Raw genomic sequence first — 13755 nt, forward strand, 5'->3', positions numbered from 1 at the left:
CATAGAAGGCCAGCCATGAATCCTTTTTGCTCTAAAAAGTCAAATAAAAACTTCTACCCCAGAGATGTTGAGCTTGAGACGCACGTGAAATGTCTTCATGAAGAGGTCCAGGAAGTAGCCAAGAGCTTTGAGAGAGAGAGCGAGAGGAAGAAAGAGAGAGACAGACAGACAGGCAGAGAGAACGGCAGGCTTCAGAGCAGGAGGTAGACACACCTGAATGTGTCATCCACTGATGAAGCCTACCCAGGGCCAGGTCAGAGAGTCGGGGCCTGGGGAACAGAGGAGCTACTGGAGGAGTGAGAAGGGCAAGAAGATAGAAAACAGGGAGATAAGGCGGCCACGAAAGCTCCAAGAGAAGCTAGCTCCAAGGAGAGCATAATCAACTTCAATATGGCAAAGAAATCAGGTGCCTGTGTCCTCCGGAATTGTCGGTACAGAATCGACCTGGGAGCTTTGTCACAGCTCCTTCAGTCAAGTAGTGGAGATGGAGCCTGTAACAGGTTGAGGAAATAGGGTTTACACAGAGTGCTTTCGAGAAGCAGGAACACTCAGTAATTGGCCTTTTGCTTTTCCATCCGCCTTGCCTGCCTTCATCTGAGAAGACAGAGCATTGGTCTGACAGAGCCACTGGAGCTAGTGCAGTGATTACTAAAAACCTGGTACATCCATCATTCCTTGGAGACTGTTAGGTGGACCCTGAGTTCCAGTCCCCAACCCACAGTAAATAACTCTCAGTTAGTTGTGTTGCTGTCTGTGCTAGCCTGCATCTATGAACACCAGTTTCTAAACAAGATAATATTGTGTTCCAACCAACATTTCAACCAACCAGCATTTCAAAGTCAGGGTGATGTTCACGGTTTCAAAATGAACTCGCAAAAACAACAGGAAATGAGCATCAGCTGTCTAACTCCCTTGACAGGAGAGAAGAACAGCGTTGGCTGATCTGAGCTCTAGCCGATCACGAGCTCCTCATTTACATGCGAGCGTCTCCCTGTCCTTGAAAGAAAAGTACCAGCCTATTGGCATCCAGATGCCGATTTTCAATTCAGGGATGTTTCAGGCATGTCGGTTTCAGTTGTGTTGCATTTTTATTTTATAAGTTTGCCTAGTTGTACTACTCTTGTACCAGAAATTAGCATTTTATTACAGCTTAGTTTTCAATATAAGTTAATCAAACATAAAATGAAGACTTCTACATAGAAATGAAAAGCTGTTTTGGATTTAGTGAGTTTTAGGCACTGCCAGTTTCCACTCTGGAATGCTGGGGCATGCTCTGTTTAACATTTATAAATCTGGCAGGTGCTATCAGTGAGTCACAGTATATTTGAACTACCCAACAGAAGAGGCGCTGGATGCCCCTGCCATTGTCCATTCATTAGCACCTGGGAGTCACTGATTCCCCGGAGTTTGCTCTTGGACAGAATCATTATTGACTGTTGTTTTTACAAATGAAACTATATGTATTTTTTCTGGCAACAAAAAAGCAGAGGCGGTCATAATTTTTTGAAAAGGAAAGATGGTAGAAAATATAAGTGACCCGTAATTGCTCTGCTCCTAGAGATAGATAATCCCTTTCACAGTGTATATACTTGTGAGCACATACTCAGATGCACTCACATGTGTTCTCACGCCTCTGTTTATATGGGCTGATCCTGTTGATTCTGTCACATATCCGGCTTTTTTCTCCGCTTCACAGTACCTTGTAGATAAGTTTGCCCATCATTATCTCATTTTCCAACAGCCATCGAATAGATGCAGGATGGTTTACTTGACCCCTATTAATGGGCATTTAGGCTGTTCCTCAGTTTTCACAAGTAAATTCACAGCTGCAAAGATTACACTTGTGTGTACATTTGGGGGGCATTAACTTCATTGTTTCTCTAGGATAGATATTTTTAAAAATTAGAGTTGGTGTGCTAAAGGTTTCTTTTTGACATATTGCCCACCTGCCCTCCTTAGAGGTTCTACAAAGTTAGACGCCCACTAGCAGTTTAAGAATATCCCCGTTTCCCCACATCCTTGCCAACACTAAAGATTGTACGACATTTGAAAAGTCTTTGCCAACCTGGTGAGGAAAGAGCATTTGTCCCCTCCCCCCCTTTTTTTAAATTGTGAGGAAAGAGCATTTTTTAATTGTTACTATTGTTCATTGCTAAGGAGGTCACAGTACACATATTCACACATATAAATATATGTGCACACAAACACAATTTGCATTTCTTTGAATTGCCAGTTTGTATCCTTTGTCCACTTATCTATTCAGGTGTTTATCATCTTTTATCTTTTACAGAGTTAAGGTTATTAATCTCTTAGTCACAAATGCTGGATGTTTTCTCCAGTTTTTCATTATTTTGGGGAATTTAAAGTGGCACCAAAAAGAGGGGGAGAGAGCAAGACAAAATTGACAAACAGGACACAGGCAGGCCATATCCAGAGTTTTGGTTTGTTTTTCAGCCCAAACAGTATGTCACGGAATTTGAGTTAATTATTAATGCTTAAAATGGGAAGATATCTAGCGATTCAAGAAACATCAGAAGCTCTAACACCGAGCCTCCTTTCTCTCAAGGCTGCAATGGCTCAGTAGGTGTGGCCACTTTAGGGGAAAGAGGGGCTCTCCAAGTCCCCAGTGTCTCTTCCTTCCCGTCTCTTCATGTTGAGGTCCCGGTACCCCGTCTCCCTACTTAACATGTTACCCAGCCAGTCTCTGAGGAGTGTGGAGGTGGTGGTTATGACTTTACTGTACCCTAGTGCAGGGTGTATTTAAGAGTATGGGAATTAAAAGAATATTTAATTTAAAACTGCATATAGACCATCTTCTTCTCTCCCCGCTCCGTCCGCCTTTTTATGAGGAAATAGCATCCTAGAGATTTGCCATAGGTCCCTTTTCTATAAGAACCATCAAATACCATCCATGTGTAGAGCTGAGTATAGTTTCATTTGTTTCAAGAACTTGTCTAATGTTAGATATCTCAGATACTAGCTTTTAAATAGTAATTTTAAATTTTAATGTAAACTTGTGGGTAGGTTAGGACAGAATTTTGCTGGGGGAACGAATTAATAAGTCTGTGTGTATGTGTGTGTGTTTTTAAGATACTCCTGTGCTCATGAGGGTTATAGTCCCAGGACATGTTGGCCCTATGTTTCTTTAACTCTCATGCATCAAAATGGTTAGTATTAGAGCAAGTGAGAATCTAGTCTTGTTCTGTTCAGCATGGTAGCCAGTACTCACGTGTGGCTCTTGAGCATTTGAAATGTATTCCAAATTGAGCATTGAAATGCTATTCCAAATTGAGATGTCCTGTAAGCACAAAATAATGTACTGGATGCTGAAGAGGTCAGAAAACATTGTTACTAATAAGTGACGGAGTTGGGTCTGGAGATGAGTTGTTTTGATTCCCACTAACCTTCCTATTTAATGAAAATACGAAACGAACACTAAGTGAGTTCTATTCATACATAGTTCAAAGACGTTTTTCTAAAAGATAAGGGTTTTGTTACTGTTTTTTTAAAGCACAACTTTTATTTGATACTACAGAGAAATTTTTCTCATCTCTACTCATGAACCTAAGATTGACAAAAGCTTAGCTAGAATAAAGTATACCGAGTGTGCCTTACTGTAGTCCATTTGTTATTTAAAAGAAGCTTTAAGATTTTATCGAATGCTTTCATATCAAGTTCTCACAAGATTTGAACTCAGCAGGGTGAATGAGAAGACCTTCCTCTAGCTTTACAGCCAAATACTAACTACTATTAGAAATCTTTCTCAAAGCTTCAGATGTGGGAGATTCGGGAAAACCAGTTTTTTAAAGAACTAACAGTCCTCCTGGGATATCACAGAAGTAGTTATTCAACAAAAGAGAACAGAAAAATGAACCTGAAATTTTTTCCACTTAAATCAGCAGATGAAACTAATGGTGAGGACAGGCAGTAGTGCTTTGTTCCTAGAATACAATTCTGTTTATTTTTCCCCTCCCAAGCCCTTGCTTTTCAGCCTGGCCTTGCCTTGCAGATTAGTCGCTATTACTTCATTCATGGATTCATTAATGTATATTGGGAACATACTGCGTTCAAGGGACTATGGTAGTTGTGAGAAAGGTAAATGCATAGGAACAAGTGTACAAATAACATATAGGGTAAAAAATAGTGTTTAAAGAGAAGCCTAGGACTTCCCTGGTTGCACAGTGGTTAAGAATCCTCCTGCCAATGCAGGAGACACAGGTTTGATCCCTGGTCCGGGAAGATCCCACATGTCATGGAGCAACTAAGCTCGTGCGCCACAGCTACTGAGCCTGCGCTCTAGAGCCCGCGCGCCTAGAGCCCGTGCTCTGCAACAAGAGAAGCCACCGCAGTGAGAAGCCCGTGCACCACAACGAAGAGTAACACCCTCTCGCAACTAGAGAAAGCCCACGTACAGCAATGAAGACCCAACACAGCGATAGATAGATAGATAGATAGATAGATAGATAGATAGATAGATAGATAGATAGAAGCCTAGCTAAAGGGCTATGAAAGTCAACAGGAGAAACTGTTCCTGGTTGGCAGATCAGGGAAGACTTCCCCGAAAAGGAGCAGAAAGCTCCTGTGTGCAGAGCGCGGGGAGGATTTGAACATACAGGGAGGGGCAGAGAGGAGAGGGCACATAGGAAAACCACGGGCTGGACGTCAGGAGAAGCAAACCCTACGTTGTGTCTGTGTGTTGAATTCCAGCAGGGGCTGGAGAGATTTGTCAAAGGTGAATTGCAAAGGGAATTACACTCCGTGTTAGCACCTTAGTTTAGGCTTTGCTCTGTAGGTCATCTGCGTAAGGGAAGAGCATTTTCAGCACCATCCTTCAGTAAGATTAATTTATCAGTGGTGTGCAGGATTGATGGAAAGGATGCTTGATTGGATGAAGTACCCTGTAAAGAAACCATTATACTGGTTCGTGCAATTATTAATGGGGAAACTGAACTGGCCATCTCTGTCTTTAAGAGTAGAGTTGAATTGGGTTTGGAAGTAAAACCAGGAATGAAATATCATATGTGAAAATCCATAATAATAGTATCAGCTCACATTTAATGAGTGCCTACTCTGTGCTGAGCTTTGTTGGAGAACTTTGCCATTTATTTCAGTTAGTTCTCACAGTCATTTAGGATGCAGATGACAACACGGACGCCTGGAGAGGTTAAGTCCCTCCCCCAGTCACACAGTCCGTGAGTAGCAGAGCCAGAGTTGACCGTCCGTCAGTCTGAATCCACACTGCGTATTGCTTTGCTGAGGGATTCATGATGGGAATCTTTCAAGTAACAAACTCCCACTGATGTAGTTGAAACACACTTCATTTTAGAAAAATTTATTTTGGACAGAATGTCTTTGAGATTGCAGCTACGATATGTAGCTAAATGAACAATAAAACCATTATTTTATAAAATAATCATGTTTAAAAATGAGGCAAAATTGATGATGCTTTCATTTGACAGGATATTCCGAAATTGCGGTGTGTGTAGTAATTCTTTAGGTGGAGTGACTGGAATGTGCATAAAGGCTCTAACACAAAGATGACTGTTAGCTTTAAAGAAAACCCATTTAATTGGCCTGCCGAGATCACTGACAGCTCACCCTTTCCTCAGAGGTAAGGGAGCATGGCTGTCTTAAAAATGGAAAGAGCTTTGAAGATTACAGGGTGGGAGGAAAAGGAGATGCTCTTCCTAAAACGCCCTCTGGAGGGGAAATAACTGCAGCTAAGAGAGGCAGAGACAAGCCTTTTTTTTTTTTTTTTAAGAAACATCTTTATTGGAGTATAATTGCTTTCCAATGGTGTGTTAGTTTCTGCTGTATAACAAAGTGAATCAGCTATACGTATACATATATCCCCATATCTCCTCCCTCTTGCGTCTCCCTCCCACCCTCCCTATCCCACCCCTCTACCTCTAGGTGGTCACAAAGCCCCAAGCTGATCTCCCTGTGCTATGCGGCTGCTTCCCACTAGCTATTTTACGTTTGGTAGTGTATATATGTCCATGCCTCTCTCTCACTTCGTCCCAGCTTCCCCCCCACCCCATGTCCTCAAGTCCATTCTGTACATCTGCGTCTTCATTCCTGTCCTGCCCCTAGGTTCTTCAGAACTGAGACAAGCCTTTTTTGTTTCGTTTTGTTTTGTTTTAGAACAAATGGAATTTCAGGGAAAACATCTCAAAATTGACTCTTCTGGAAGCAAAAATACTTAATTGACTTGTGGTGCTAGCAAACTTTGAACGGAATTTTTGTCTTTGAAGTGAAATTGTGTTGGCATGTATGTTAACAAGCACAATATATCTGGCACTCAGAGGGGACAGAGATCAGGGGGCCAAGCTTGTCCTGAAAGACCTAAATCTGAGACATGAGCCTCAAAAGGGCCCACATGAGAGCCTCCTAAGAAAAGAGCAACCCCCAAAAGAGCATTAATATATCCAGGCAAACCAAGGGATACAAAACCATTTTGCTGAATTATTTGTAGAAGAGATTTTGAGTGCCATTTGACCGAAAGGAAAAAACACTAGATTTCATTTTTCCTTCTGTATTCAGAAGCCACACAAATATCTGTGAGAGCAGGAAACGCCAGTAGGTTAGGGAGCAGATTCCATAGAAGCACTTCTCAAGCTTAATGGTCTCAGGAACACTTAAAACTTACTGAAGAGCCCAAAGAGTTTTATGTTTATGTGAATTTTATTAATTGAAATTTGATCTATTTCTATTATAAATCAAATAGTTTTCAAGATATTTATTCAGTTAAAAATAATCACCTAGTGAAAGAAGCCTGTCTGAAAAGGTATCATGTACTGTATGATTCTAACTCTATGCCATCCTGGAAAAGGCAAAATGACTAAGACAGTAAAAAGATCTGTGGTTGCCACTGGCCCCACTAGAAGAGTCTCTAAACATTGGGAAGCTGTCAAGCTCAAGGTGGCCAAAATACAGTTTCCAAGAGTTATAATTTTCACACGAAAGCTTGAATTTTATCGTTGGCAACAAGTTCTGTCAATTGTTTGCCTTGAAGTGAGAGGCTCATCTCATTTTCAAGAAAATGCCTGCCAGATATCCAAATTGAGCAGCGTAGTTTGTCAGTAATCCTCTCAAGTAAAGAAGTGTTCTAATGAAAACAGCAGCTTCAACTCACAATTCAAACATTCATACAAATTCACTTTCCTCCTAGACATCTCCTGTACTTCTCTGTATGCGGCAGGAATGTGTTACGCGTACTTTCCATTTCATCACACAGAATACTAAAAAGATGTACTCCAGGGTAGAGATGTAAGAAAATTAATATTTTTTTCTGTTTCATCCAGGACATCCTTAAGTGAAACTGGCTTGCTTTCTTGCTTGCTTTTTATTTCACTGTGAGTGTGTGGTGGTAAAGAATGCAGTGACTTCGGGTACAGTTTAGTGTCACTGCCTTGACCTGTGTGTGCTAAGATGCCAACAGGTTTACTCACCATTGTTTCTGCATCATCAGGGAAAATGTCCACACCTGACAAGGGCAGATAGTGTCTTAGGATGATTATGAAATAGCTTTGACTTTATAACCCCCTGCAAGAGTCATGGTGACCCCCAAGGTCTACAGACCACAATTTGAGAACTGGTGGGTCTAAATTATAGTGGTAATACAAACATTGTAAGAATTGACTATTTCCTGGTCTAACCACATAGACATTTATCATACTTGCATTTTTGGCTCTAGGATTTTATATTCTTACAATGAAGATTCTGTTTTAAAATTAAATATGCAAATTGAGAGCCAAGGAAGAATAAAATGAAAGTTTAGAAATAACTGAAATTCATAAACTATCATATTTAAAGCCGAATTTCACACCGGAGTACATGGACCTCATATTTATTTAGGAAATAGTTGCGTTGTGCCTTACATAAATAATTTACTCACGTTTTCAAAATCTCAGGCTGTATTACTGCCCTGTGGTAATTGAATCTTCATTAATCTGAAAGGGTATGTTTTCTTCATTATTTTAATTATTTCGGATAAAAGCCACAGCTTTGCATTTTTATTGAGACTCCCCTCTGGATGAGTGCTTTACCACTTGTCATGAGGATGATTTTTTTTTAAGTGCACATTTGCTGTTCGCCAAATCAGTTTCTGGAGTAGAGCACGCTCCAGATTGAGACCATGTGAGCCCCTGTCTCTGGAAACTCCGAGGTTGTGCTTTTCAGATGACTTCATAGAACTGTGCTTGAGCTTGACTGATTCCCCACGGCTCACCAGGCACACTGAGAAAGATAAATTGAAGACTGCACTGGACACTCTGTAAAGACTTAAGGCAAAGTAGGCAACCAGCATGTATCCTTGAAAAATTTAGACGTAGAATTAGACCTGTGATTAGATGAAACAGCTACATTGACCTGTTCTCACATTGGCCAAAAGAGGGGGACACAAGCTAAGGAACGTGACTTTAGTAGTTAGAAATGTTCAGTGACATTGTATAGTCTGGGGGTGGGAAACTGAAGCAAGGAATTAGTGGTTTGGGTTTTTTTTTGTTTGTTTGTTTACTTGACCAAAATTCTGATAACATAAAGTATAACTCATACTTAACAGCTATAACCATATCCAAACTCGAGGTGAATGATGACACTGTCGAAAGTAGGTTGAATTAATTACAATAATAATAATTAATATCTGTCAATTTGCATTGACGAAGAATCCAGAAATCTGCGTCCCCACCCCATTCATTCCTGTCCTCCACGCCGTACATCTGTATACTCATCTTACCTATCAGGCGCTTTCTCACTTCCTTGCATCTTTCCTCATTCTTTTCTACCAACCTGAGGCAGCTTTTATTCATTTCAGTGAAGTCAAAATTACTTTTTCTTCTTCTTTGAATCTAACTTTAAAACCTACATTGCTTTCTCTTTTTTTTAGATTTTTATTATATGAATTACCTCTGTGTTATAGTTAACTTTTTGGTCAGATTCTTATTTGCCACTTGTTTCTCGTGTGCTAGTCAATCCTTCAGGTATTTTAAGGCCCTGAAGGGTGGATCAGGCTCTCATGCTTGTCTTCTGGTAAAATACTGTTTACTGTAGAACCAGGCAGATGGGAACTGTTGATTACTTGATTTGGAATTTGGTGAATCTTACTTACATTTTTTTCCCAAGCCTGTCTTTGGAATATTTAAGCCTTGTCTCTTTTTTTTCCTCCTAGAAATTCATTTTATAGACAACATTCAACTTTGTGAACCTGAAAAATTTTGACCATTCCAAGTCTTAATGCCACACCACTGCTCCAGCGAATTTATACTACGACTGGTAACAATGGCCAGAAGCCTGAAGAATTAAAATGCCAACACCAAACCTTACCTTAACAGCTCTGGTCTATACCGTTCCCCCGCATTTTAATATATTATTTTGTTTTATAACCACTTCTAAATACTCTTGGTTATTTCTTTTCTTTGTTTGTTTTTTTTTTTTAGTTAGAGAGTTTCGTTTTTTGTTTCCTGTTTACTTTGGGTACAACTACCTGCTTTCTGTGACTCATTTTGATCAAATGATAGTGAACAAAGCCAGCCCCAGCTGGTAAGGTGCTGTTCACTGGAACAGGTGCTGTTGTGCGGAAAGGAGACTCTGTGACTAATTTCGATAGTGGCTTTCCTTCTTCCGGATGCTTCCCATTGAGTTCGTACAAGTCAATATTTACAGAGTTCTCAGTTTGCAGTAAATATACTTGTATGAGAAAATATTAATGCAGATTAAAGGCGTTTCTTACATCGTGAAAATTTTCTAATGTTTGAGAATTTCATTGGGCCTACTTTTTGATATTGAACCCTTTTGACTTTCCAGTACCGTGACTTTTTACTTGTAGCAGAAAGTCCGGGAATCTCCAAACTGGAGAATTATGATGAAGTTCACTGACCACGCACTGTGTTTAGAGGCCCTGTCGCACCACAGTGCCGATGCTTCTCAGACACGGGCTCTTCGGCAGCATTCCAGAAATAGGAGGGGAGAGAAAGCAGTACCTTCCCTCCTACTAAAATATTCAGGCAGCTTAAAAACCTTAGTGCTTTCTTTCTTAACATGTCCAAATTTCAGTACTTTCCATTATTTGAACACTCGTGTAGAACACTTTGTATTAAACCTCCTTGTCTCCATGTAAAACTGACCTTTTGTTATCGAGCAGGTGTATCTCTTTCAGATAGCGTGATGATCCACACAGGTGTGAGGTTGCCAGGGTGAGGAGTTAGGGCCGTGGTGGTTTTTTGACGGTTGTAAGAAGGCTACACCATTTAAAGCTGACACCAGAGACCTGATAGGGACTCATTAACTGTATTGAAAGTCTTTCCTTTGCTTTGGCCCTATGTATAGTTATGACGCCAGATTAGATGCCTAGCAGCTTCCAGTTGTATTAAAGGATATTTTGCTTTCTGTAATACTGTTATAAAATAAAGTTTGTTTATTCTCTAAACTTGTCACTTCTCTTTTATGAAGGTTTAAAAAGATAAGCTCAAGTCATACTGTCAGTCAGAAGTTCTAGTATTTTGTGGGATGTAGCATTTTTAAAATCTGTAATTCAGATCTTTTATAATTCACGCTGCCGCCAGCATCACCGATTTCAAGTGGCTAAACCGATGTCAAATGTTTGTGAATCTACTGTTTAGAACGCCAGTTCCTTCTGCCTGGTTGCGTAATCCACCCCAGCTTGTACACGTTCTCCAAGGCATATTTTTGCTTGTTTTCTTTGTGTATTTTTTGTTTTGTTTCAGGAAATATCTTAGCTGCACCATCTGAAACCTGGTCCTCTGCTTCAGTTTTGCTTAACAGTCCAGTGGGTCTTAGTGCCTCAGGCAGAACGGGCTCTGCTGAGGGCTGCGTCCGTGTCTCATCAGGACGGTTCATTGTGAAGCTTTTGCCCAGACACATCAGACGAAGTGCTGGATTTTCTTTCAAACGTTAAAAGCATTATATAGCAAATGACCAACAGGGTGTGGTATATTCCATCTAAAACGTTCTGTAGAATGTCTTTCCCTCGTTGTTTAAAGTGAGCATGTTAATATAATATGCATGACTCTCTCCTTTGGGATCGGTTCCCACTGAATTATCTCTCACCTTGTGCAAGATCTTTCTCGTTTTCTCTAGAATTATTACAAAAACAACTCCTCTCTGGGGAAGCATATCTCAGCAGGCCAAGCCTTAGAAATATTATGGAACCAAATGTGACTCTGTAAATATAATTTTCATCAGAAAGTGTGTATGTATAACATTTGTATTTAAAGCAGAGGTTGATCTGTCAGGCTTTTTTGAGAACCATATCCTCCCACATGGAAGGAAGTGATAGGAGGTAAGTATGTCTATAGCAGCTCCAGTGGAAGAGGAAATGCATTGTTCAGGCAGGGCTCGGTTTTATCAGCTGAGATGGCAAGGACAGAGTTTGGGGTCCCAGAGACATCTGAAGTATCTGTGGGGACTTGGTACCTGTAGAGCAGCTGAAAACAGTGTTGATCACGCCACCCGTGACTATGGCAGCAAGACTGTCTTAGTATTTTGTATTTCCTGCAAAATAATTCTCATGATGTTATCATCTCATTCTGTGAACTGAGCGTTCAAAACCCCAAGTGATAGAATAAGAAAATAGGTCAACAGGGTTCACTGCCGTGAGACGTCCAGGCGCTAATTGTTTATCTTAAGTCAAAAGCAATATAATTTGGGGGTGATAAGCAATAATTCCTTTTAGTTGTATAGGGTTTTTATGAGTATTTCACATAAACCTTCCAGCAGTCCTGTGTGGAACACAGGAAACAGAGTAGTGCCTTTTCCACAGGCCACAGCAGGATAAAAAATGATGTGGTTAAAAAAAAATTGTATAGCGTCGGTGAATTTTTGGCATTTCACTGTTGTGAGGAGCTTCCGTTTTCCTTTATGATGCACATAGCATTCCTCACTGCATAGACCACAGTTCATGGAGTGAGCATCCCCAGGACTCTAGCAGTGAAGCAAACTGTAGCATAACGACTGCCCAGCATGGACTTCATTACGTTTTCCCCTTACTTATGGATAAAATTATATAGTGTCTGAGAACATCATAAATTGAGAATTAAAAATAATAGGATAAGGAGGAGTGAGTCGTGGTTTAGGTGAAACAAGATTGGCCATGAGTTGATGATTGCTGAAGCCAGGCAGCGGTAAATGGGGGTTCGTGATATCATTCCGTTAGAATATTCCATGGTAAAAGACTAAAAAATGCCATAAAGCCCGTTAATTTTGTAAAAAGGTCCTGTCTCCGTGTACTGTGAGGTAGTACATTGCTCTTCCGGTTATGGTGCTCTCGTCAGTTTCCAGCAGAGTCTTAACGCACTTGCACTAGAGAATAGGACCGGGGTCTACGAGGGCTCACATGGATCCTTGCATGCGCGTGCACCTGTTCACGTATTTGCCGGAATTAGGCCACGATGCGGAGCTGGCCCCGGAAGAGAACACGTTCGGCTGGCAAATCTGAGGTGTCAAACTCCTGACCCTTGGCCACAGGGTCAAAAACACTGACCCTCTGTATAGTCATGATACCCAGTTAGGTTTATAGTAACTTCAAGTTGTATAAAGTATTTTGCTTCAAAAACACTGGCTTCAGTAACTTCGTGACCACCTAGAGGGGTGGGAGGGAGACGCCAGAGGGAAGAGATAGGGGGATATATGTATATGTATAGCTGATTCACTTTGTTATAAAGCAGAAAGTAACACACCATTGTAAAGCAATTACACTCCAATAAAGATGTCAAAAAAACAAAGAACAAACTGGCTTCAGACTCCTACAGATGGGTGTTTGCCCTACTCTGAGTAACTGAACCATGTGACTTCAGTGAAGGTACTTAAACATCTATAAAGGGAAGGTAGTAATACATCCCAGTGTAGGGGTATTCTCATGGTTAGATGAAGTAAAAATGTATAAAGTGCCTGGTGGAGCTCCTGGCACAATAATGCCCTCCAGAAAAGTGATCGCTGTGAGTACTAAAAGCACCACTGTGCATGAGTTAACCCACCAAAGGCAAATTATGGGAGATACTGCCAGTCTGATCTGTGTTCTTGTGAGAACCTTGCAGAATAGAACTCTACCCTTAGGAACTAGGTTACTTGGGAAGCCTGTGGGGAAGGTTTTGGCTTTGAAGTTGTGTGGACCCAACTTCCTCGTGAGCCCTGCAGTGTCAGGAACCCCTTATGGTCTACTCATTCTGTGCTGTATGGCAACTAAGGTGGCTAGTGTAAGACAGCACAATCCTTTCCTAAGACTGGCTGCAGGCTTCCTAACCACAGATTCCTTGATGGACTTCAGGGGGCTAGGCTTTCCCACAGTATATACAAAATCATGGGTATATGCATTTTTCCTACAGAAAAAATGATGATTCCTATCTTTAATTAAATTCTCAAAAGGTTTCTTTATTACCTAAATAAAGGTTAGGACTCTCTGCTCTTAAGAATCTGGGTTTTGGAATATGGATTTGAAAATTTTTTTAATGGAAAGAATTTCAATCTGGTGTTAATTATAAATAAAATTTCTTGAATACATATTTCCTGTTTATGTTCTGCCAGGGTGGATGCCTTTGCATAAATTCTGATAAACGCAGAGGCTTCTGATTAGCACACTAATTATAAAGTCGGAAAGCAAGACTCGAGCATTTGCTTGGAAAATTCTAACTTTTTATAAACAAGTCAGAAAATCGATTTCTAAAATGTTTTTAACCATTATGAGCTCTTATTCTGAGATACAGTTCTGCCAAAGAACTTAAGATTTCAAGGAAAAGCTGT

At 40.6% G+C, this 13755-nt stretch overlaps 1 protein-coding gene across 26 annotated transcripts in view; it reads left to right on the forward strand.

Moving 5' to 3' along the window:
* Positions 1-13755, forward strand: part of EPB41L2 (erythrocyte membrane protein band 4.1 like 2) — a 266005-nt gene that overhangs the window by 201705 nt on the left and 50545 nt on the right. For 25 of the 26 annotated variants that reach the window (XM_033407235.2, XM_033407221.2, XM_049695674.1 and 22 more), the window contains one exon: positions 9170-10426. The exons of the other annotated variant lie outside the window; for it this stretch is intronic. The gene's annotated coding sequence lies outside the window, so the exon portion shown is untranslated. Of the gene's footprint in view, positions 1-9169; positions 10427-13755 lie in introns of those variants that run through there. 26 annotated transcript variants of the gene reach the window in all.

This window comes from Orcinus orca, chromosome 12, assembly GCF_937001465.1.
Source record: "Orcinus orca chromosome 12, mOrcOrc1.1, whole genome shotgun sequence".
NCBI classification, from domain to species: domain Eukaryota; kingdom Metazoa; phylum Chordata; class Mammalia; order Artiodactyla; family Delphinidae; genus Orcinus; species Orcinus orca.